Source organism: Ornithodoros turicata, chromosome 10, assembly GCF_037126465.1.
Source record: "Ornithodoros turicata isolate Travis chromosome 10, ASM3712646v1, whole genome shotgun sequence".
Lineage (NCBI taxonomy): Eukaryota > Metazoa > Arthropoda > Arachnida > Ixodida > Argasidae > Ornithodoros > Ornithodoros turicata.
In genome coordinates, this window is record NC_088210.1 from 7597602 (window position 1) to 7621635 (window position 24034).

General features: G+C 48.0%; 1 pseudogene; it reads left to right on the forward strand.

The window, feature by feature from the left end:
• Positions 1-20711: 20711 nt before the first annotated feature.
• LOC135370561 (uncharacterized) lies at positions 20712-22637 on the forward strand (annotated as a pseudogene).
• Positions 22638-24034: the final 1397 nt, after the last annotated feature.

Consider the following 24034-nt stretch of genomic DNA (forward strand, 5'->3'; position numbering starts at 1 on the left):
CACTCTGTGCATCACAACCAGAACTCTCAACAAACACCCCACTCTTTCCGTCTCCCGCCGAATTCCTCTACTACAGAAGATCCAAATGAGGTCGTCAGCGGATTTGAGAACTTCTTTCGCAGGTTTTATGCATGTACTCCAGTCGACAGTGCCCATGGAAGTCATTTTTTCACTGGATTGCCGGTTCTGTCTGAGGGCGATCAAGCATTCCTCGACAGGCCGTTAACAATACGTGAGCTTGACTGCGCTGTGCGCAGAGCAGCTTCTGACACTAGTCCCGGCCCAGACGGTCTTCCTCCCGAATTTTACGCGACATTCTGGCCTGTCATTCGTCGTTTCTTCTTTCAAGTTTTGCAAGCATGTATAAGCGGCAATGTTTTCCCCGAATCGTTTGGCCTGGGACATATCGTGCTGCTTCCCAAAGAGAACGGGGATCCTGCGGAACCAGAAAACTGGCGCCCAGTCACCCTTCTGAACGCCGACTACAAAATCCTGACGTCTGCTCTGGCCCGAAATATCCAGAACGTGCTCCCGTCAATCATTCATCCCTTGCAGTCGTCCAGTGTACCAGGTAGAAGCATGTACGACACGTTGTCCGGCCTACGGGATATCCTCCGCTTTGTGTCATCTACTCATCCAGGTGGACACCTGTTATCACTGGGCCAAGCAAAAGCGTTTGACGGGGTCGCTCATTCTTACCTCATTTTTGTACATCGGGCGTATGGGTTTCCGGGTGGGATACTCATTATCATTGGACGCCTGTATAGCAACCATCGCAGCTGTCTCCATCTCCTGCAAAGGTTTTCTCGTGAGTTCCCAGTAGCCAGGGGTGTCCGACAGGTGTGCCCTCTATCCCCAATCTTGTTCGTCTTGGCGATGACCCACTATTGTGGAACATTGACACCAACGTTTGCGTTCGTGGTTTACCCCTTCCAGCGTCCGGCGCCTGGAAAGTAACGGCCTACGCGGATGACGTTACCGTGCTTCTCAGTGACATAGCGTCTGTGGCAGAGGCTCTACACGTGTATGATGAGTATGCTGCACTGTCCGGCGGCATGTTGAATCAAGATAAAACAAAATAATGCAGCTTGGCGGCAGCGCTTCTAATGTAAGCCTGCCCCTGCGTAGTGCCACCTCTCTCAAGATTCTTGGCGTTTTATTCGACCGAAACGGCCCCGTGCACGACAACTGGCTTCAGGCTCTGCAGGAGTTCCAGTCCAAGTGTCAAGCCGCGGAACCCTTCGACCTCTCGTACCTTGAGCGCGCCTACTTAGTGCGAACTGTTTTCTGTGAGCGAGTATGGCACCTGAGCCACTTGTTAATCGCACCACACCAGATAATAACGAGGCTGCACTCCGCGATGCTCTCGTTTTTCTGGAGGAAGCGTCGCAGGCCAATTGCACGGATCTTGCTGTCTCTCCCTGCTTCGCGTGGAGGAGTGTCACTTCATGACATTGGCCTTATGAACAGAGGAATCGCTATGAGAACTGTGATTCGTGTTCTAAATAGCGAGCCGTCGCCAACTCAAGTTTTATTGATCTACTGCATGGGCCGCCTCGCAAGGGACCTTGTTGCGCATGGCTATGACCAAGTGGCTCCATCGGCTGCGTCACCTCCACAGTTTCATGCAGCCGTGCACTCCTATCACCGCAAGCTGTCCTCCGTTCTACCAAGTCATTTGCTAGCTTCTTCTCCTAGCGTGCTGTCGGAAGCAGTGGTTTGCCATGAAGTGGACACCAATGGGTCCGATAGCGGGCGACGCCCAAGGAGCATGTCGTGGTCGGTGTTGGTCGGCTCGTGGCTCCCTGGACCCCTGCGTGATGTGATGTGGTGGTTTGCCTGGGACATCCTGCCCACACGCGATCATCTCCTCTTGTCGAACCTGGTGTTGACAAACACTTGTCCATATTGTGCACACGTCGAGACGAACAGTCATGTGCTCTACGAATGCCACACGGCGAGGATCTTTTGGTGTCGTGTTCGCCGTCACGCAAATGTCGTTTGCCCTGTGTCATTCTACTGTCGCCGTCCGTCTCACCGCCTTAGTATTCTCGTGACTGCTTGTGGCGCCGACGTGTGGACAGCTCGCTGTAAGGCAGTGGCACAACGTCGGAATCGCGCCCCATTGTTCTTGTTGCTGCGACGCTTGCGCGTGAATGTGACGAACTTCCTGCAACGGGGACTACTCGTGCTCGGAGTTTGTGCACAGGACGGCCACGTATTCATCGTGGGAGCCCCACCTTGACTGTACATAGTGTACATAGTGTACGTCGTATAATTTTCTCTTTGTACTTTCACACTGTGACATGGTATAGCCTACAGACTATATAACTGATGAAATTTAGATGTGTATAGTGTGCGTAGTTGTATAGTAGTTATATAGTTGCATAGTGTGCATATATTGCCTGTGTTTTGCGTGCCGATATTCCTTTGTGTAGCCATCAAATTACTGTGTGCTGAGGACCGCTTGTGTATTTTGTTCATAATAAATTTTCCCTTAACAACAGCTGTACAGTCCTCACAGACAGCAAGTCGGCGCTGGAGGCACTGTATTCACCTCGCTCGCAAGTTGTTTCTGACATCCGCTCACTGATCCTGATTGTGCACAACCTCCTCGTCACCTCCGGCCACCCCGTGTGGTTTCAGTGGGTGCCAAGCCACATTGGCTTGCCGGGAAACACACGTGCCGACACAACAGCGAGGCGCGCTCATGGCGCAGCTGAGTGCAACACTGTCATCCCGTTATCACCATCCGTCTGCCGCATACACATCCGCCGGCGCCTTTCCTTCGACACCCGCCTTTTCATGGAAAACACTGTCGCAGCCAACACCTTCGTCCTCCGCATTGTCCCGAAGATGGCCTTCAGTGTGTCGCTACGGCTGTCTCGAAAGGAAGAGTCAGCTCTCCATCGTCTTCGCCTGAATGTTGCCCGTACTCCATCATTCCTGTTCAAGATCAAGCAGCGTCCCTCTTCGGCGTGCCCCTCCTGCTCCACCAACGCCGACACCCATCATTTACTCTTGACCTGCCCAAGATATGCCGCTCCTCCTACCGCACTCACGCACCGCCTATCTGCCCTGGGGCACAGAGACATCTCTTTGGCCACTCTACTGGGCCCCGTAGGGCAGATGCAATGGGCTGTTACCAGAGCGCTAATATGCTTCCTGGGTGACTCTGGGCTCCTGGGCTGCCTGTGAGCGATCGTGTACTCATGCCCCCCTGCTGCCCATGTGCCGCTTGCGTCTTTCTTCTTTTTTTCTTTTTTACAAGGAATAGCAAGTCGGCTTCTGGCTGACCTTTCCTTTTTACCTGCCTCTTTTTTTTTCGTAATAAATATATCCCCCCCATATGAGAAATGTGCAGTGGACGATGGTACGCAGCTTTTAGACGAGAGACTGCAGCTCCGACGTAGACGAGGGGCAGTTCGACTCGATAGACTGGAGGTAATGTGATTGGTGTCGGGTGAGCAATCGCGTGTAGGTACGAAGTGTCTCTCTGTCTAGCAGGACATGCGCCGGCGGTTCCTTCGCCTCAGCTAAGACGGAGTATGTCTCAGTGGTCCTAGGGACTCCTAGGCATACTCGGAGACTACGTGCTTGGATCCGTAGGAGTTCCATCTCTCCGTTTCTACTAAGTCCGTGTAGGGCCAGCAAGCTGTACCTTAGGGCTCATATTATGAGGGAGCAGTGTAGCTGACGCAGGTCAGCACACGTGAAACCCCAGGACGCTCCAGCGACGCGTCGTAGCACGTTGGTGTAGTTGTTGGTTTTGGTCAAAATTGACTTGAGGTGTTTCGACCATGTCAACCCTCTGTCTGTGATGATGCCCAAGTATTTATAATGCGGGACAAACTTCAGCGGTAGACCCCCACCTTTAAAAGGGTACTTGCTAAGAGAGGGGTGCGTAAAAGCCATGGCTACCATTTTGCTTGGTGAGATCGAGAGCCTGCGGTCGGAGAGGTTTAGAGCGATAGAACAATAGTTTCTAGAGCGGTCTGTAGACGTTATTGGATCGTATCGCGGCGGAAAGCTGAGGTCCAGATGCGTACGTCGTCAGCATATATTGTTATGTGGATGTGTTCACGTAACTGTAAGGGAAGTGAAGCCATAATGATGTTGAAGAGCAGTGGACTGAGTACGCTTCCTTGTGGAACGCCACGGTGAACGGGATATGTGGTTGTATCTCCCTCTGAATTGCGCACAAATAGGAACCGATCAGAGAAGAAATCTTGGATCCATGATAGCGGCCGGCCCCCTATCCCAGCCTCTTGGAGTGTGGCGACGATGACGCTGTGCAGCACGCTGTCGTACGCCTTCCTTCATCACGTCGAGGAAAACACCAGCTGTTAGCTGTCCTTCAGTCCGAGCTTGCTGGACGCTCGAGACAAAGTCTATGACATTATCTATCGCCGATCGTCCTTGGCGAAATCCTGCCATGGCTTCTGGGAAATAGGCCCTGGTTTCAAAATACCAGCTTAAGCGTGAGTGGATCATGCGCTCCATGATTTTGCCTATGCAGCTGGTAAGGGCTATTGGGCGAAACGAGTCGAGGTTGTGCGGCGACTTTCCTTGTTTTTAGATGGGAATTACCATGGCTGTTTTCCATGGACTCAGAACAGTTTTTGTGCACCAAGATTGGTTGATTGTATTGAGGAGTGTTTGCCGTCCACTCATTGGAAGGTTTTGAATGGCTTTATATGTGACTTGATCTGCCTCCGGGGAGGTGTGCATTCCGGAGTGTTGTGCTGCAGAGTCAAGCTCTTTGATCGAGAAGGGAACGTCTACAGACGGTTCATCCGATGACTCCAGTGCGATGGGAATGTCTTTTGCGGCTGCGAGTATGTGATTAGGAGTTGCAGTTAGGCGAGCATAGTACTCCTCTGCGATCTGTAGCTCTGTGCGTCCCGGAGCTAACGATAGCGATCGGAATGGCTGCCTCTGGACCACAGGTGCAGAAAGGCCTTTGAGCACGGACCAAATCCGAGAAGGGTGTGCGGGGAGAGAGGGACGACGCAAAGGTCTTCCAATGGTCGCGTGCAAGCTTGCAAAATGTCTATGGACTACCTTTTGTATTCGTTTGGCTTCTGTCCAGTGAATTGGAAGGCCGGAGCGGCGGGCTCTGCGCTCGGAGCGGCGCCGGATGGCACGAAGCCTCTCGTATTCTGCGTCTACAGCTGTGAACTTCTCGGGGACGCGGAAAACCTTCGTAGCGCTTTGGGTAGCACTGGCTACAGTATGGGAGAACGCCTCTTCGCTTACGGGTGTAGATGCCGCAACAGCGTTCTCGACCGCGTCACGAAATACATGCCAGTCCGTCCTTTTGGCGTAATGAACGGAACGATACCGATGCGCTCCACAAATGCTGATCAGTTCAGGTAGATGGTCACTTCCTAATGAGTCTACATCAACATGCTACCGGAAGCGGCGTGCAATTGATGCTGATGCAGCTGTAAGGTCCAAGCAAGACGAGAGGGGGCTGGTCCTGATAAACGTTGGCGAGGCATCGTTAAGAAGATGAAGGTCACGTTCTGAGAATACGTCGCCCAACCGCTGTCCCCTCGCATCGCATCTTCTACTGCCCCAGATGGTGGTGTGGGCGTTGAAGTCGTCGCATAATACATAGGGTGATGGAATTGTGTCTAATATTGCTATAAGATCATTCACCTTGTAAGTGAATCCAGAAGGAATGTAGAGGGAGACATTTGTGAACACAAGATCCCCTATGCGTACCGTGGCACAGACGTGTTCTCCCTCTCCTGAGGCTCGAACATCTCTCTTTGTAGCCGGTACGTCGGATCGGACAAAGAGTGCAGCGCGGCTTTTCGACCCCCTAGGCTTAGAGACAAACGTGACGTATCCTGAGAGACGGAAGTCCGCTGAAATTCGACACTCTGATACACACATTATGGGAAACTTGTGTCGCCACACGAACTGACGAAAGTCCGATACTTTGGATTGGAGGCTTCTAGCATTCCACTGGAAGATCGTTGTCTCTTGGTATCGCACAGTGGTCGAAGTAATGCTTGTGGTCATGATGAGTACGATGAGGCCACCACGGACGTCTAATCCCTGTGAGGATCAGCTATGACCATGGACGTGACAATATTTTCTAGTTTTATGATCGATTGAACTTCCTCGAGGGCGGTACATTCAGGGCGCGCATTTACGATGGCTTTGAGGGCTGCAAAAAGGAGCCGTATAACGATTACGGTCATGTCTGTATTGCGCGGTTGCTCCAGTGCCTTCTTCTGATCCCCAGAGCGTGGCTGTGATGAGCCACTGCGTCCATTGTTGCTGTTCTCAGATACAGCATTACTTTGCTTGTTGAATAGAAATGCAAGAAAAAAAAGTGCCAAGGATTGAGCTGGGATGGTGGTTTGGAAATTGGAATGACACTGGAACGTTCTTGATTCACGAGGAAGTATTGGAATGCTTCTGGCGACAGCGTTCTGCGTCTGCGAGACCAACCAGTTCTGGGTGGATCCTGGTGAACCTTCTGTGAAGGTAAAATATATTGCCAATCTTTCCGCGCTTCTTCAAACGGCTCCTGCATAGAACCCCGCTCCAGGTCAGCTGTCATACGAATGAGAAGGGGATTTAACACTATATTATAAAGTTTTTCCACCTGGTAGCCTGCATCTAAGTCCCCAAGGTGCCTTTAGGGTACATTGAATAGATAAATAAATAAATAAATGATTAAACTTGCGTTGGGGAAAGTTGCTGAAAGCAGCTGAGAGTGTGCATGGTTAAGTCGTGCACGGAAATAGTACACAGTAGGAGGCAAGCAAGATGGTGTGAACTGGTGCATGGTGTGTGGTTGATAACGCATGCTTAAGCATTGAGGAGAGATAAGCAAAGGAAGTCTTGTCCACTCCGTTCCGTGTTCGTCTCTTCGTTAAACTTTCATGAGACTAAAGAACCCTTTTCAAGAACCCTGTAGTTTGTCGGGGGACTGGGTGGTATCCGCGGTCTACCTTACCACTATTCAACTTACAACGACAACACTATTCAACTTACTTTATGCATATCTTTGCGTCAAATGAGGCATCTTTCAACAACGAATGGCTGAGGATGGACGGCTTGAACACATTTTCTGGGCCTCGTAGACTGTACGTCGCCGAGTGCCACTTGGGTCGATCTTGATTGAGTTGTGACCATAGATTGAGAAGTAACCCGTCAAAAAGAACTCGTTACAAGTTAGGTTACCGTGTGCAAAATGTAACTAAGTTAATAACGAAGTTCTTCATCCTGAAATGTAACTCGCAGTTACTGAGTTACTTAAAAGAAAGAACGAGTTACTTCCAAGTTACTTCGGACACGAAATAGCATTATGCAGGCGCAGCGCGCCTGAGCAGTTGAGTTAGACCTTGAGTTGCATGGAGAGGGGGGTGGGATTTATTCGCAGAAAAAGAAAAAGAAAAAATGAAAGGGAGGAGTGCAACACGCTTAGATCGTTTTCGTTTATGTCCAACAATAGGCCTCCCCCTGTTTGTAAACAAATGATGCCATAGTGTTCGACAGCGCCAAAATTTGGTAGAATTGAACTACGCTCGAAGCTAGAGGGGAACAAGGTCGCGCCCGAAAGGCACGGTCTTGAGGGGATTAAGATATGGTCCCTTAAAGGGATGCGACCCACGGTCCTACTTTTCTTTCAATGGGAGGCAGCGAACAAGTGCCTGTTCGTGGAACCCAGCCCTCTCCTTCCGATTTGTTTCGGTTTCAGTCAATGTCATGATGACGTTTCTCTGGTAGAAGTGTATTCGAATGCTTTGCATCTTACTCCCTGTGGGCTTACAATGGTTCAGCTTCATTTCAATGGCAGCGGTTCTTACTTCCTTAATAAAATACTGTCGTTGATTGAATATCACGTTTTATGGCAAAAAATACCATGAAGGAACTGAAGAGAAAGCAAGAAAATATGTGGACGTGAGTGAAAAGCGAGTTAAAAGTAACTTGGAACTTCACTTAAGTTACTTTGGCAAAGTTACCAGAAAAAGGAACGAGTTCCTCTGAAAGTTACCATGACGCAAAAGTATCGAGTTAAGTTACAAGTTACCAAAAAAAAGGAACTTAGTTACAGTAACGAGTTACCTCGAACTCTGGTTGTGACTGCTAGAGACTCTCGGCCGGGAAGAGATTCCCCTGTCTTTACCTGCAGTGGTTCAGCTGGAGCCGTTGGTTACGCAGGTCCAGACGTTAGACTTCTCTGCCGTATATCACCGACTGGAGAGAGTTGAAAGGGAATTGGTTCTCTGGTCTTGGACGGCTGAGCAAATGGAAATGCAGATGCAAGTGGAACTTTTACGACTGAAGGCTGTGGTTGCATTGATGATACGGCCGTTGACTGCCGATACGTTGAGAAGGGAACTGGTCTCGCGAACTTGGACTGCTGGACATCGGCAACTGGAACTGTAGGTGCACGTGGAGAGTTTCAGCTAACGGTGTTAGCGCTGGTTTCATTGGAAGTGCTGTAGTTGTCGTCGTTGGCCTTTGAGGCGTAGCTGGGATGGAGTTCTTCTGCAGCCAACAACAAACGCGATCACACTCGTGGTCGTTGTCGTACACGAGATCAGAGCCTCCTATACAGGGTGTTTCACGAAAATCCCCCGGCTGAATAATTCGTGAACAGGTGGCGCTATCGAAGAAATTTCCTCTTGGTAGAGATCCTTGGGACACCGCCCATGAACTGAGTAGTGAGCGGCTCATTTGCATACGCTCACTAATTAGATAAACATATTAACTTTACTTCGCACGCTTACGGAACCTCTGTTTTACGCATCGGGACCTTCAGCGAAAAATATTGCAAGAAAAAAAAATAAACGCGTCGACACTTAGTGATATTTTCGAGCAATTGATTGGTTTCTGTTTACATATTTCTTGCCCGGAGCAGTGCACCAATGCGCTCTTTGGATCAGCTATCGGGGCATCAATTTCATGTTCATCGGCCTGGTCACACGGGGTTGACGGAAGATAAGGAACAGCCGCAAGACCGCGGGAGACGCTTTGGTGTTCCCTCTCCTTCTCTACACTCTTAAAGGGACTCTGACCAGAAGTTCAACAAATCTTTCGTTTGCATCTATTACGAAGGTATAATATGCCTCTAAGCCACACGCGAAATATTTTGGCTGTGCGCGGCGGCAAAGTTTGCCAAACGAGGAGATGAAAACCAGCTTGGCTTTTCCTCCTCAACTCGCGCAATCGGCGCCGAAATCTAGCCTCTTTGTAGTGGTTATCCGCCAATTTCCGTGTGCGTGACGAAAACATGAGGTTCATGTTTCATTGGGAGCCCGGACCGGAAATTTTGTTGTTAGTTTGTCAGAGCGGCGGCATCCGGAAAGCGACCTTCAATATGGACGTCGAAGCAAGGAATGCGGAGACTTCGAGACTTGGACTTCTTTCTGACCTTTCTGCGATCGAGAAGGAAATTCTGTGTGCTGAACAGTTCAGAAGCCTCGCTTTCGAAACGTCGCCGATGCCGCAAATGCGAGCCAAAGTCAATTAAGCTCTACGAACATCGGTCACAGATGAAGCAATCAGTCGCCTGCCTGGACAGACACGTAAGCGATGACCTTTTTAACGCACACTGTGATCGAACATGTAAACGCGTTCTCTGAAATTTCGTGCCCTCATATTTAATGCGTACTTGCTGTTTAAGGTGCCCGTGCGGCTGGTGTGTCATAATGCCGAAGGAGATCGAATGCTTGTGATGCAAGGAGCTAGAAAGCGCAGCCGAATGACAGCAATATGAGTGAATTACAACCCACGCAGATTTCCAACTTCTATCCCTCCTCATGTAACGGTAACAAGGGCCTTTGAGGTATAATAAATATCAAAACCTGAAAAAGATGTTACATCTATTGTAATACCTATCCTCTCTTTGCGTGAATGATACATAAACATTCTCAGAAGGTATGTTGTCACACTTTGCCTCATTGTGCCTAAGGCCTAATTCCACCCCTTACATTATCTCCACATCCTCAATCTCCAAAGCTGTACAAGGCTAAAGTAATCAGGTACTACATAAAAAAAGGGGGAAGGAGGAAATTAAAAGCTGACACATCCAAATTCAAAGAAACCCTTGTGATTTCTCGGGGCTACCCATGTCTTGGATGAGATCCCCATAGAAAACAGCTTTTCTGGGCCTCAGTTATTGATTCCCTTGATTGCCTTGACTATGAGGCAATACTCATCGGCTTGGTGGCAAGTGGCTTGTGTCTGGTAGTGCGGTTTGGAATAAAGGGAGCAAGGAACATCTCTCTGGCGGTCTTAAGAAGGATATCAACATAACCTGTCAAGGCATAGCATTCCATATTGCTTTCAGCAAGTACAACACTGCTCATAGAAGTTTCATGTTGGGAAAGCATACTGGAGTTACCTCAGGCAGTGCATCCAGAACTGGGAGTCAGGTTCATAGAGAGCACATTATGAGAGGAACAGCGACAGTGCCCAGTAAAGACACTCCAGGAATTTTGTGTAGGTTTAGGGGGTCACGCCTTTTAACAGTTCTGATGGAAAGCAGGGTGTGTGTAACACTGACCTCTGGTGTATGAGTTCCTGTTATCTAGAATCAGGTACCCATGTCCTAGTAATCTGGAAAGGCCTTACCTCTCTGGTCGGAAATTTCTAATGAATCTGAGTGTCTTCTGTGGAAACAGGTTGTAACCGTCTTTCTATCCACCCTTCTTAGTTGTCCTAGCAAAATCAAATATGTAATGCTGCAGACAGTATCTAATGCTAGCACACTAATTGCTTTGAGTGTTCTCAGGCTCCTGAAATGGAGCTACCTCGTGCATACGCTGTGCCATGTCGGCAAGAACATAAATCAGATTGCCTTTATTTTCAAAATCCAGTGCTCCATGTGACTGCAAGAATGGTATCCCCTAAGCAATAGGCACTAAGAATGATTTCTACAATGTAGTGAGCTTTGTAAAACGACAACTTTATTCGAAAATATATTCCAAATACCGGGTGACGACCTCATAATGTAGCAGCCTTTACTGCAAGCACCGCTTAACACAACAATTAAAAACAGAGCGTAAACGTTTTGCCGCCTATCCGGGTGGCATCATCAGTACAACAAGGGCCAAAGACGAGACACATCAGCCTACTTATCTAAGAGGGCGTCATACACATCCGATAGGGGGCCACGGTTTGTATTACAGGCTGATGCATCACGTCTGATAAACCAGGACTCTAATCACTTTCGAGGGCCACATCGCTAGTCATGTGCAAAGGTTCCCGCACCATCAAAATTAAATACATGTCCCTTAGGCCAACAATGGTAGACTAATTCGGTCCTGGTTTGAGTAGCATTAGGAGCCTTGGCAACGTCCCTTGTGTGCCCTTTTAGTCTTGTCCCGTGTTTATTTGTCTCGCCAATGTAGGTTGCATCACAGTCTATGCACTTAACTTTATATGCAGTCTTAACGCCTGATGGGTACAGTGCCCTTCAAATGGCGTATGAAACACCTTGGCTGAGAGGAATGCACACCACTGATTTGACTCCTTCGATGTTGTTTTTGACTGTTCTCTGTTGTAGTGGTGATGCCACCCGGATAGTCGACGAAACGTTCGCTCTCTTTGTTCTCAATTGTTGTGTTAAGTCGGTGTTTTCAGTAAAGGATTCTGCATTATGAACTTTGCTTGAATGATGATTAGTGGCGAGCTTCATACCCTGGGCCACTACTCGAACAATTGCTGGGGGTGATGTGGTGAAATGGGGTAATGAGCCTTGTAAACAATTTACTTGGCAATATATTTATTTATCTGTCATAGATTGAAGAACCGTGTGGTGTTACATAACGGAGGTGTAATTATACAAGACTGATCACCTAAAGGCATTGCTTCATTGTGATGCAAATGCAACGTCACAAATGGTTCTATGGTGGCAATATGATATGGTTCTCCTCACGAATTGTTGGCACGGTTGCGGTTAGTCAAGAAACTGCATATCCAGTTAATGGTAGCAGGATCAAATTTTAATGAGGCTATTTTGGCCAACAAGCAAGCATAAAGCACAGTGTCAAAAGCCCTCACTTGTACACTGTGTCCACTTACGCCGCAGCTCAATAAAGAAATACCGGGCCCTGAGCTCGTAGGCAAGTAAGTTCGCGCAACGTCCCGGCATATCCGTGTAACTTCCTGTGAGTACAAACGACGGATGTTTGTGGGAAGTCCAAACCATGGCCACTCGGAGATGTGGGGAACATCTGTCGGAAAAATGTCTGTCTCCCAGGGAGATGAATTGCCAGGAAAGGATATCCCCAGGAGCACCACGGGAAGTTTTGTTGCGTTTGGGGATGGCTCTGGTAATTACGGTTCAGTTCCAGCTAAAAATAACGCTTAAGCAGTAAGTACCCTTCCCCCGCTACGCGCTACTACATAGGAACTGCCTCCGCGCCTTGAAAAAAGAGTCTGCCTCCTTCACTAACATAAGCCCAGTCAGGAACTCGTACTAGGCCAAGACGTAGCTTGTCTCGTCAGAGCCTCCTGTATATAGTATATAGGAGGCTCTGATCTCGTGCACGACGACGACCACGAGTGTGATCGCGTTTGTTGTTGGCTGCAGAAGACCTCCATCCCAGCTACGCCTCAAAGGCCAACGACGACAACTACAGCACTTCCAATGAAACCAGCGCCAAAACCGTCAGCTGGAAACGCTCCACGTGCACCTACAGTTCCAGTTGCCGATGTTGCCGATGTCCAGCAGTCCAAGTTCACGAGACCAGTTCTCTTCTGAGCGTATTGGCAGCCGTCTGCCATATCATCGATGCCCAGTGGCGGATTTGAGGGGGGCCGGGGGGGAGGGCCCATACGGTCGTGTTCCCTATGTAAAAACCCTATCTCCTGGACGATGCTGCGCCGCAAAGCACGAAATTTCCTTAAGACCGCCCCCACTCCCCCATGACAGACCCTTAAATCCGCCCCTGTCCATGCCACAGCGTTCAGTCGTAGAAGTTCCACATGCATCTGCATTTCCATTTGCTCAGCCGTCCAAGCCCAGGGAACCAATTCCCTTTCAACTCTCTCCAGTCGGTGATACACGGCGGTCAAAACACAATAAATCGACTCCGAGATCATGCCCAGGCAGCACAAACCCTCGGGAAAAGAATGGGAACGCAATGGGGGCTTCGGTTCCTGAACGGGCTATAGTGCCCGACTGGTTCCCAGCGGTGTGGGAACAGAGGAGGTAGAACGTAAGAGAAGAGAAGATAGTCCCCCGACGGTGCCCTGATCATTTCCCGCTCTGGTCTGCTTTTGGTGATGTAAACAATAATATGTGATCGCTCCCTGATGCTGCTCTGATAATTTCCAGGTCTGGACTGATCTTGGTCACGTGACCAAAATATAGGATCGCTCCCCGATGCTGATCTGATCACTTCACGATAATCAGTCACATGACGGGGTGCAGCAACGGATTTTTCTTCCCAGAGTGTAGTGTCAGGCGCCGAGTGTTGCAATCACGTGACCGAAAGTTTCGAATCTGGCCAATGATGTTCCTCGTCATCCACCCGTGTGTGTACTGTAGGAGTCCCCGTCGCCCTCGCTGCGAGGAACGAATGGATCTGGCCGTGCTCCCGAAAACTTTCGAGGCATTCCGACATTTTTAAGTGATTCATCGAGGGGTAAGTGTTATTTCTTCTTGGTGGTATTCCTCGCATTGGATAAACGTTACTCATATAGATGCTTTTCAACATGAGTGACACCGTTCTAGAAGGCTTCTCTCGAAACTTAGCATCGCATAGTCTCGATTTCAGTGATCCATTGTGGTTTATGCGTTGCTTTTAGGATAATGGACTCCGTTTTGGTGAAAATATGGTTCTGTAAAAGTGTGGAATCGTGTGTATTATTTGACATATAACCATTTCTCAGGATGACTGTGTGCTGCAGCAGTGTTTTCCATCTCCTGCGTGCCTACAAACCTGGAATGCTGGAGGACTTCAGCTCAAGGTTCGTTTTTGTAGTCATTCTACATAAAAAAAAAGAACTCCCGAAGTGAATAAATTATTCCGCTTTAATCCATATGCGTAATATGATCGACGCATGATATGTCAATTTGTTTCAAATTGTGAGTGAATGAAAGCTATCCTGATCTTTTATTCAGAATATGTCGTGCTCGACCACTGCCAGAGCGTACTCAATGCCTTGGTGAAGGTATCGCTGAAGTGCTCACCACCAGATCTCTGCCTCAGAGCCAGTGATGATGGTCAAGATTTTTCTAGCGGATGTTGTTATGTCATGCTGAAAACTGCTAGTTTAGCTATTTGGTCTGTATTCAATAACGTGTGCGTCTTGTGGTGTGGTGTACTTTTCTCAGTGTAACGACCTCAAGCTATCTTCCACTTTCAGAATCCACCTCACACTTCGGTTACAGCACTATGAACGTATCGCGCGGTGGTGTTTGCTTGAAAGGAATACAATCTGGTATGCTGTGCTGTTTTTCTTTTAAAATGACCTCGGGTATCGATAATAAGAGGCCTTCCTATCAAGAAAGCCAATGTATAAGAAAAGGCATCTTCTTGATACATTAATATTTCTCGCAGTACCCTAAAGACAAAGGTACGAGTTACACTGCATGTGCCATACTGCACTCTCAGAAAAAAGGGTGGAGTAATTACACCTTTTAGGAGCAAATAGTTGTCGCATATGCTGGTGCCTATAAGTTTGCAAAGTTCCACCTGCTACCTACGAGTGATAGAGCTACGGCTTCTGATTCGGTGAGCGAGGGGGGCGTACGCCTTTTTGTCGCAATTTGGATGGATGATAATTTCTTTTACCACCCTCTTACACCCTTTATCAGACGCTATGTTAACCTAGGAGTTAACTACGGAAGTTACCACCTTTTCACACCATTTTTTTTCACCATTTTTCACCATTTTCACCATTTCACACCATTCACACCATTCAGAGTGTGGTTCTCAAATGTATATTACCCTCGTATTCGCAAAGGTGCGCAAATCCTTTCTTTTCTGATTTCTTAAAGAGGGTATTGAACGATCATGACCCGTATAGTACGTATTCTCAAGTTGATCACGTGTTCCATGTTGTTGGGGGTAACTCGTTATCAGTAACTCGATACTGTAACTAGGCTACTCAGCTTAGCTATTTTTAGTAACTTTTGCATAGCTCTTTGCTTCTGAGCTCCAGTAGTTTCTTGGGGAGTTCGCTCCGTTCACTTTTTCTTTTGTTTGGGGGTGGGGGGTTAAGTTTGTCAAAGCAACTTGAAGAAAGTTCGAAGTTCCTTTTGTTCGATTCTGGTCTACAAACATCGCAGGCTGAATGCTCCCCCCGATAACTTGAGGTTAAAGGTCACACGCGCACAGCGCGTCTAACTCCTGTTGTTACACCGTGAATGTTACAAATTATGTTTTAGCCGACCATGAGGAAGCTCAAGTGTCGCCAGAGTTGTACGTAACGTGTTACTAGTAATTGCGTTACTAGTAATCAATTACTTTTTTCAGTAATTTTTTAACGTAATCAATTAATTTTGCGGGCAAGTAATTTTCCAAGTAATCTGATTAAAATTTTCGGTAATCAGTTACTGAGTAATCGATTACTTTTTTAACCTTCTGTCAACAATGGCAAGCCAATCTGTTCTTCTGTTCCACAACGAGTTCGACTCAAGCAATGACGCGGAGGTCACTGTGACGGCCGTCTCTAGTCCACACGCGTTCCATGCGATTCCATGCCACTACATCCAAAGTGCCATTACATCCAACGCGCCGTTACATCCAAAAACGAGCCCTTACGTCCAACATGCTGTTACATCCATTGTGCCGTTACATCCAACGAGACGTTACATCCATTTTTGGCCACTACATCCCCGGGTCATTACATCCAACCAGCCAGTACATCCAACGAGTCATCACATCCATCGGGCCAGTACGTCCAACGACCCATTACATCCGCGAACACAGAACACACACACAGTTCTCGTCGGTGTTCTGTGTTTGTTACGCAGCACCTTCCATCGACCATCTCAAACGCGGTTCATTCCAACATCGCTGTTCTGTACTTTTTTGTCGCACCTACGTCAGTGGCCAGCAAGTGTTGAGGTCGTTAATTCCTTAGTTGTTTCCAAACTTAGGAGGAGAGCCTATAGGGTGAGTGGTCCTTATGCGAATGTCGCTGTTCTGCGCTTTATTGCCAATGACCTCCTTCACCTGTGAGATAGCGTCCTGTGTGCGAATCATGTGGTGTGAATACCAGATAGGGTTGCAAAGGTGCACGCACGTGGTCACCTAAATCGGGGAAAAACCACGGGTTGACCTAGAAACGGGTTATTGTTGCTGCCTGGACGATTCGACGGAGAAGAATTTCTCCGATTCAGAGACTCCACCCCGGGCAGCGAAATGATTGTCTTGTGCGGAGATAGCGACTTGTAAGCGCTTTTGTCTTCCGAGTAAGTGTGGACGGAAACTTTAAGCATAACTCACCAGAATTCACGGATCCCGTTGTACACCCTTCATGTGTCGATACGAGAAGAGTGTCACCTTGTGGTGTTTGCGGTCAAGTGACACAGCTTCCCATGAACAAACCTTTGGTGTAATTCGTGACACACTCCTAGTCTCCTACACTGTTTCAGCCACTTGGGAACACTACAAAGCTCAGGTTCCCGGCGAAAATCTGGACTGGTCCCAGAATGGTTCCAGTTGAATCTGGACTGGTTACAGTTGGATATTTGATGGTCCCGAAATGGTTCCATTTGAATGTGGATGGTCCCAGCTGGATTCCCAAGGGGGGTGGCTGGTTCCACTTTGCTGACATCAGTGGTACCACTCTGGTCTCAGATGGTTCCAGAAGTTCCAACTGGAGCCTCACAGGTACCATTTTGTTCCCAGAATGGTCACTTGAGACTCCAAGTTGGGCAGCTTCCCAGCTTCCCCCTTTGAGATTTCATCTTGTCCACACTTGCCATATATCCTTCTGGTTTTGTTTGATCTATTACTCTGATCTATTTTAGCACATGCCTTACCTCCTTTTATTGCTGTTTATCCAGGTGCACGCGTCTGCGACGAAATATACTCATTGATTGATTGATTTTAAAAGAAAAAATCTACTACGACGAAATATACTATATCCCTGTGACTCCAATTCGTGCACATATTCTCATCTGAAGGTGCATAAATATCATAACATACTAAGTACCAGAGAAATGTAAAAAAATACATCTCAACAACAACAAAAATTAAACTAAATAACTAGAAGAAAGACAACGAAAAAAAGAAGAAAAGGTAATTGCAGAGGCTGATGCGATGTGAAGACGCCACGGCGTATCGGCGAGAGCCGAGAGAGATAGGAGAGGGCGAGAGGCGAGACTGGCAGGTGGCAGTTGGAACTTGGACGCGTCGCTGCAAGTTGGTTTTGTCTTCCGTTGCCGTCGCAAGGATGGTGTATCTCCCTCCTGTGCAGTATGTGCGTGTGTTTTAGTGCGCTTTGTAAGACAATGCGATGACAGTGGTTTCTGTGCAACACATTGTCGATTTCCCGGAAGAGTTTTGACGCCAAGAAGACGTAAACGGCGTAGGGGCAAGGCCGCACTGTGAAACGCCAATCAGACTGAACGTCGCGAATGTGTGCAGGTATGAGTGATGACCGTGATGTTTTGATTACTACTAATTAGATGTTTCATTTTAGAAACTTAGGAGGAACTTGAAGAGAAACAGGATAAGAAGATTCCGAACGTACGCTGGGAAGAGGGTGTATGTCGCGACCTACATGGAAAACAGGAGTGTCATCTGTCATCTTCTCTGAGAAAATACAAGATGTGAGGTGGCCAACGAACGAAAGCTCCCTGTGGTCCGTGAGTGCATCGCACAGCCAGGCGTATGCTTTGTCTAGACACAGTGAGTGATCAGACTTATACTACGTAGTATGTACATGTAGAGATGTATCGATTATTTCTTTCTGCTCAGTCTATGCTTTTAGCAGAATAAACGGTATTTACTTGAGTAATATGTGCATTTCTACGCATTATTTTCGTTCATGCATTCAGTGGTCCCAGCTGCTAAGTGGCCGAATCCCGGACCACTTAGCAGAGGGGACCACTGGATCAATTCCACTGGTTTCACTTCAAGTGGGACCATCGTGAAGCTGGTTCCACTTTCAACTGGTCCCAGTCACTAAGTGGTCCCACTCCAGATTTTGCCTGGGTTGGGATCGAGGCCTAGACGGGTCCCACTGAAATCCCATTCGTCAAGTGGTCCCACTTCCTGACTGATTCCAGATCCCAAGCAGTCCCCATCCCAGAGTGGTTCCCTACTGGGACCCCCTGGGAGTGGGGACCAACATGAGACCTGTCTCAAAAACGACTTTGGGCTGGTCCCACTCTAGATTTTTGCCTGGGTTACTGGATGTTTCATTTCAAAGTTGCAGCTATGAATGCAGCAGTGGCAGTGTTCAGCGCTGTACGTGTGAATCAGCCGATAAAAATAAGTGGCTGCGCCTTTCATTATGCGAAGGCGATAAATGAAATGCGGGATGAGCTTTGCTTGAGAACCGTCTGCAGGACACTGAAGAAGTACGACAGTGGTTCAGGGTGGTAAGGCGCCTGCCCTTCCTCCCCGAACATTTCCGTATCCCGTTCAGCGAGGATTTCATTTCCAATCCGCCTCAGCAGGTATCACCTCTTCAGAGCGTTCTGCTGCAGCGGCTGCAGCACTTCATATCCTTCTTCCGCAATTTTGGCTGACATACGTTCCCGTCCAAGACTTTGGCAACTCCGGAGCACGCACCACGAATGTGGTTGAGGGTTGGCACAATGAATTCCATGACGAACTTCCGAACCAGCACCCAAGTCTCGCGGAACTGCTTGCATTTTTCCAGAAGGTGCAGCACGCCGCAAAGTACCAGGTGCGTCTTCAGCTATGCGACCCTGCAGCGCTGCCCTGGCTACAAACCCCACGAATCCGCGAGAGGAACGTCCGATATGCCGAAAAGATGGAACTATTTCGCCACTATTTTTTGTGTGCCCACGTTCAATATGAAGACGCCGTAAAGTACCTGTAACGCGTAATAGACGTTGGGATTTTGCTATGTACATAATGTTATAGTCTGCGAATGAAGCGCTGTTTGTAACTGATGTACCTATTAAAATATAGTATGCACTTTGATATTATCAAATATGGCCGCTCAAGAAACTGTGACCTTTTGCTGTTAAGTCACTGCTATACCTTTGGTAATGGTACCGTTGCGCAACTATATAGCGAGAGCAGCACGCAGATAAGATCATTAAAGACGCGTTCATGCTTAATTCATTTAGTTATGTATTTTGTTTTCAACGTCTGCCACATGTTGCAGCCACACGTTGTGGACGTGAGGCTGGCAGGTCAAGTAAGGGCGCGTGTTTCTTTTTTTCTTTTTTGAGACTGTCTGCGGCTGGTTTGTACTGGTTCACGTTTCAAGTTCGTTCGGGAAAGAATGAGGTGGAAATGAAAGCCACAATTTGATGCCAGCGAGACCGGCAGAAAAGAAAGGATGGGCGGAACTATTGGCCAGGTACCGAAACGCATTATTGATAGATATTCGTGCAATATGCATAGGGAGTGACTTTTTCGGGTTAAACCCGATTCCGCCCGGTTATTCCCGCCCCCCCCCCCCGAACTGACCTCCGGCCAATTCGGGTTAAACCCGATATCTCCCCGAATTCCAGTCACTATGAAATTTTCAAGTGACGTTTCCACTGAAGACGAACAAAGGTCGCCACGTGTAACACATGTAAGTATGGGTCACTTATGTTCCCGGCAATACACCCATGTGTGTCAACACTGTCTATGCATTCGGAGATTACCTCTGTAAAGTCACGATCATGCAAAAAAAACAAACAAAAAAAAGAGGTTAGGAAGGACTTAATATACAAGAGGAGAAACAAAAACACCGGATAACACCCGAAGGCACAATTATCGCCCGATTTCTCCCCGAATTACAGATTTAAAAATAGCGCCCGATGTTTACCCCCGAATCTGAGAAAGGCATTTAACCCGAAAAAGACACTCCCTAGCTATGCATTGGGGATGAATGTACATCGCCACTGACCAGCAACCGGGGGGGGGGGGGGCGGTTATGTTTATTGCAAAACAAAAAGCGGGGAAAGGTTAGTCAAGCATAGGCCGACTTGCTATTCCTTCCATAAAAAGAAAACGAAAAAAGAAAGAAAGGAAAGAAACACACACACAGCAATCGCCTGCGGGTTGTAGTCGTCTTGAACACAGACAGGTCACTGGTTCGCTCCTGCTATTCCTAATCCGCGCTTCTCCTCCCGTCGACCTTCTTGCCAGCCATCGCCCCCATGGCGACCCAGATTTTTTGGCCGTTACGTCCATCGTGCCGTTACATCCACCATGCTGTTACATCCAACACGTCGTTACATCCATACCGTGCTATTACATCCAACGAGCTGTTACATCCATCGTGCCATTACATCCATCGATGATATGATATGATAATCCCTTACAACCGCGACCTCATCTGAGACAGGAGGCGAGACAGACCGCAATAATAGGTAGAGCGATGTGTGTGACTCACTGACCAGCCTAAGCAAGTGTGTACTAGGGTTAAAGACTTTTATAGTACATTCTACCCAGGCCCAAGTGGTCGTTGTTCATGATCCATAAAGGAGGGACCAATAGACGCTGGAAAAACCCGTCCTATGTTATATAGCCTCACCTTCAACCGACGGCTGTCACTCGTATGCGGTCTGCTCTGCTGGCAAGATGTCGACTTTTCCGCCTGATTCACCGTGGCCCCTGTTGGCAGAGATGTTTGCGGTTGTTGCGGGCAAGGACGAAAACAACCTTTCGTTTAAATGTATGCTATGTCTCCCTAAAGAGAAGATCTTATCCTGCTCGAAAGCTACGAATTCCAACCTCAGGAAGCACGTCAAGGTATGTACGCAATATTGTAGCCGGCTTGTTACTGTACTGGTGATTGCATCAATTTGTCGAGGAAGCATACATTTAGTAGCGTATGAAATGTTAATTGGGTGCGACATTTCCAGAGCCAGCACGCTTCCCAAATGGCAAGATTCGAGCGATTGGCGAAGGAAAGGGCAGCGGCTGACGTCGAACAAAGACCCGACAGCGCATGCAAACAACCAAGACTTGACTTAACATCTTCACGTGTGCGCGTAACCCAAACAAAGATTGACGACATGGTCGTAAACTTTGTCGTTGACACCATGCATCCATACTCCGTTGTTGAGGCACCAAGCTTCGTGAACTTAGTGAGGAACCTAGCGCCCGCTTCAAGGGTACTGACGCGAAGGATGCTGATGGGTCGTATTAATGAAAAATATGAGGCAATGAGAGCGCACTTTATCACGGGCTTGGAGAGCGTGCCTTACGTCTCGGCGACTGCGGATTGCTGGACAACCTTCAGACGGTATGATGATGTTTTCTTTGTCTCCTCTAGGAAAGTGTACATTTCTGCCTGAAGTGTACATTTCATCTGTGCCTGTGATGTGTTGTTTCCAGTGCCTACTTAGCAGTGACACTTTCCTGGCTCGAGCCCCAGAGTCTCCTCAGGAAACATGAAGTCCTTGCTTGCCGCCGGATGCGAGGGTCGATATCCTACGACCGAATTGCTGACGTTCTTAATCAGACGTTTGATGAGTTTGGGCTGCACCGGCAAAGTCACCAAGGTCGTTACCGACAACGGCAGTAACTTTGTAGAGGCCTTCAGGTATGCCTGTACTTTATACTTTCTTAGAAGCAGGGTTTGAGACAAGCACTTTGCATACGCGGAATGCTAGTAGATACACGGCAAAGCGCGAACGCCGATGAGGATGTGGACACCTTGGCAGACCCAGTAGACGTCACTACGTTGTTGGACGAAATTGAGCATGGAGACGTTCGTGCGCGTCTTCCCCCTCATCATCGCTGCCCTGCACACACCCTGAATTTAGTCGCCACAGTGGATGCTGTAAAAGCGGAGTCCCACGAAATTTTTTCGAGGTCACTTGCCTCTGTACTCCGTACCAGTCGCGACCTCTGGAACAAGCAGGGGCAGTCGGCTACAGCTGCCGAAACTATTCACCGACACTGTGGACTAGCGCTACAGAGACCGGTTACTACTAGATGGAACTCCCTTTTCGATGCCATAACGTGCTTGGTATAGCTGGACGCCGTTGGTAAAGACCTCGATGGGATGTGTAGGGCCTAGGGCGCTGCAGGTCCCTCCATTTCAACGCCTGCGGGATCTGCTCTTCATGAAGGAGTACTGCGAGGTAAGCAAGCGCTAAGCAAGGTGACCCTCGGTGTCCGTGCTGTGCAGTTTTACCCCATGTTTAATGTCTTTTTATGTTATTAGGTCATGAAGCCCGCAGCGTGCGCTTTAGACATCTTGCAGAGGGATGATGTGTACATTGGCCATCTGCTTCTCACAATTAGCGTGTTGAAGAAGCGCCTGCAGCACCTCAGAATCTCGGGGCTCAGGTACTGCTCTCCTCTGGTTGTTGCTCTCTTAGAAGGTTACGCCGCAAGGTGGGTCATTTTCTGATCTCTATAACAAGCCCTTGGACTGCTGCATTCTAGTGTCCGTTTCATTCTTACTTCGTTTCTGCTACGGTGTTCACAGTAGACTGTGTGGAGAGTTTTGCTTTCAACCGTCTTGTCGTACCGCTTTTCAGGTTCGACCATTGATACGACGACAGAGATCTTCTCCTTGCGTCGATTGTAATTCCCCGCTTTAAGTATCTCTGGCTGGAGGACGAATCACGACGACAAGAAATTATTCAGCTCCTGACAGAGGAAGTAGCCCGCCCCTGCTACCATAACAACCACGCAGAAGACGACCGGCAGCTGCTTGGGAAGGACAGTGGAGACGACTATTTTAGTTTCGTCTTGCCCGTGGCCGAGGAAAGCGGGAGAAGCGTTGTGTCCAGATACCTTGCCTGCCCGAGCAACAGCCCATTGACCGCTCTCGCTGAACTTCGATGTTGTGAGAAAGGTGTTCTTGCGATATAACACGGCGCTTCCCTCGAGCGCGGCCGTGGAAAGGGTCTTTAGCATCACCGCGGACATTATGACACGTAAGCGCGCTAAAGTGACAGACGAGAACTTTGAGCGGCAACTAATGCTGAAGCTCAATGCCTGCAATACGTGCGAGTGATTTAGGTGAATGTTTGGAAGACACGCAACGTCGTCGTCCACGTGTTCGTGAACCTTCCATTTTCCTGCAACCGGTCTGTAGCCTAGATCACTACGTTCACATAATCCCCTCCACACTCTAACAAAGCAGCCATTCACTCCCGCCGTAAAAACCCGTACGGACCTTTCTTCCCTCCGGGCTGTTGACCCACAATTCGCATGAACCTTTAAACACGTCACACCTAACCCTTTAAATACCATGCCAATGATGAGGACGGTGCCCAGAAGAAGAACAGTCTCTGTTCGAAATATCGGCGGCTCCTGTCCTGAGGCAACTCCCTTCCTACGCAACGGCATAAGTTGCTTAGAGCATGTCATTGTGTAAATATGTGATGTGAGTCATAGACTAGTCAGTACGTATTAGGCACGCGTATATGACACATTTTTAATAAACCTATGTCATTCGTAGACAACGGTGTCGTGTACATATATATGTAAATGTGTATATAAATCTAATAAGCTCGTGTATGTGTTATGTATGTTGCTTTCAAATGTATTTGTGAATTTCACTTATCATGTACCTTGGTGTCTCATATTAGAATTTGCAACAAGAGCGGCATGGTTGCATTCAGTGCAGGCTTGTTGGCTTTGGTATGGCCCACAATTTAAAAATAACGGGAAAAGTAACGCGTTACATTTTTAACCGGTAACGTATTACATTTTTGATGAAGTAATTTGTAACGGTAAAGAATTACTTTTCGCGCAGTAGTAACAGTAATTGTAATCAATTACATTTTTCGAGCAACGTGTACAACCCTGGGTGTCGCACATCTTAACGATAAGCAGTGTATTGATAATGATAGAGGTCATTGGAGTAGCAGGGTTTGTGCACCTTTCATGTACCTTATTACGAGATCAAAATCATCAAATCCCTCCTTAAAGAAGCCTAT